The sequence below is a fragment of the Mus caroli genome, chromosome 11 (genome assembly GCF_900094665.2).
Source record: "Mus caroli chromosome 11, CAROLI_EIJ_v1.1, whole genome shotgun sequence".
Lineage (NCBI taxonomy): Eukaryota > Metazoa > Chordata > Mammalia > Rodentia > Muridae > Mus > Mus caroli.
The window spans coordinates 110,039,148-110,041,271 of record NC_034580.1 but is presented as its reverse complement, the minus strand read 5'-3'; the positions used below and the strand labels follow the sequence as shown (position 1 = coordinate 110,041,271).

The 2,124-nt window shown below is 52.6% G+C and overlaps 1 long non-coding RNA gene across 1 annotated transcript; it reads right to left on the bottom strand.

The window, feature by feature from the left end:
* Positions 1 to 757: 757 nt before the first annotated feature.
* On the bottom strand, positions 758 to 1,695 carry LOC110304263. The gene is made up of 3 exons (XR_002379046.1): positions 1,630 to 1,695; positions 1,075 to 1,226; positions 758 to 934 (listed from the first exon to the last, which is right to left on the bottom strand). It is a non-coding gene; the product is annotated as an uncharacterized LOC110304263 (long non-coding RNA).
* Positions 1,696 to 2,124: the final 429 nt, after the last annotated feature.

Genomic DNA, 2,124 nt, shown 5'->3' with positions numbered 1-2,124 from the left:
AAGAAAGCAGATCCCATCATTCTGTGGACATGGAGGAAGAAGAAATGAAGACATTCTGTTTCAGAGGCCCCATGCAGGAACATTTATAAGATGGTTGGCTTCTCTATCTGGAATGGAGGACAGGTGGTCTGGGAGAGGGACTCTCACCCGGATGCATGTCCATCCCTCCACTTACCATCTAAAAGGTGCACATAACAGGGCATGGGAATGGAGGGTCTTAGCTTGGGGACTGAGTTCAAGCCCCTTGGTTGCTCCCTGACCCTATTCTCACTTCAATGCTCTCGTGAACAACCAGGCCACTCAAGATTACATGGATTCAGTTTCCTTTTGGAGAATTTTGAAAAGCTTTACTACACACATTTGCGTGTGTCAGTGTGCATACCAGCATCTGCATGTGGAGGTCAGAGGACAACAGGCAGGAGTCAGTTCTCCTATGTGGCTCCAGGGGGTCGAACTCAGGGAGTAAGTCTTGTCTGCAAGCATCTTTACCCACTGAGCCGTCTCTCCAGCCCATCCTCAGGGGATTATGAGAAGGAAGGCAGTTAGCCAGCCCAAGAAATGTGAGAAGAGCGTCCGGCTCCTGCAGCTGCCTCACTGAAGCTTGTCTGCATAGGGCTGAGTTACTCTCATATCCCCAGCTCATCAAAAACACCCCAGTGGGGCCCCTGCCATCCTCCCTCCTGCCATCACCCATAAGATCACAGGACGAGATGGGTGGAGGGGCCGGCAAAGGAAACCGTCAGGGTCAGGGCGAGCTCCTCGGTAACTTCTTATTTATTGGCCTCCTCCAGTCTCGCGGTTGCTGGTTGTGCTCAATATTTTATTCTTGTTGTACCTGCTCTGAAGCGGAGCTGCGGGCAGTTTTGATAAATGGATTGAAAGGAAGTTTTGTCTGGTTTTGCTGAAGCTTCTATAAGTGCCTCTGGATCTTGGGCTGAAATGATATTTCCCCAGCTTCCTGCTGCGATCTCGCTCCCGGGCGGCTCTTCTCCTCCTCCCCGCTCTCCCTGGGCACTCTGCCTCCCAACCCCCATGCACATACACGTGCAAGGAGGCACAGATCTGTATACTCACTCAGGACCACTCAAGGTACCAGTGTGGGAGGGAGCAGAGTGTGTGTCCCTATGGACCGGGAAGCCCATACTACCATCTTGTGCACAGACATGCCCTCGGTGCACACGAAGGCAGACGCACATGCTGTCCTCTCTGAGTTCAGCCAGCCCGATCTCCAGGGAAGCCCTTGATGAGCATGGGTAGAGATGAGCAGATCCCAAGAAGGAAGGAGCCTGGAACTCTGATGATCTCTGCTGGAGCCCTGCCCCCCAACTGCTGGATTCCTCCAGCCTTCCTCCTCCGCCTGCCTGCAGGCCTTGGAGGCCCCACTGGGCCAGCTGGAAGCTTTATCCAACCACATCTGAAACAGCTCAGGAGCTGTGCCTGGCCGCCAGCCGTTTCCATAAATAACTTGCTGAGCCTGGCTCCTTGCCCTTCTGGTGATGTCATTGGCGTGGGCCCAGTGATGAAGTCATAGGCTTCCCTTCCCTGAGCCCTCCCTTTGGGTGGAGTGAGACACCCCTTCTTCCCCCTTCACAGAACCATTACTGAGAAATTTCGCCTGTCTGTCCTCACCTCTTCCTGTTCCCACCCCGCCAGGTATTGGATACAAGCTCTCCACCATCTGGACCAACTCACTGTGATGGTGCCAGACAGCATCTTGTCTCCCCATTGTCAGTTACTGAGCCGCCTCCCAACTTTGCCATCTCCTTGGATATTGTTTCCAGGTAACAACAGACTTTTAAGTTTCAAGGGTGGCAGAGAAAGGTTGGCATCTTGATGGTGCTCTACACAAGCTTCTCCAGCTGTGTGACATCAGACAAAATACCTCACCTCTCTGTGACTCTGTTTTCTCATCTTTAAACTGAAGACAGTAAAGAAAGCCATCCCAGGACTGCCTAAGTCTTCCGTGGGCTCACAGAGCTTGAAGTGTCCATACACCGGACAGGCCCATCATATGAACCACATTTCCACAAGTGCCTAGTTTTGTATGTTTTCTGCTCTGTGACTGCGGTCTTCTCTGTGGTGTTCATGTCTGGAGCCAGGGAGCCATCTCAGTCTCCTTGACAC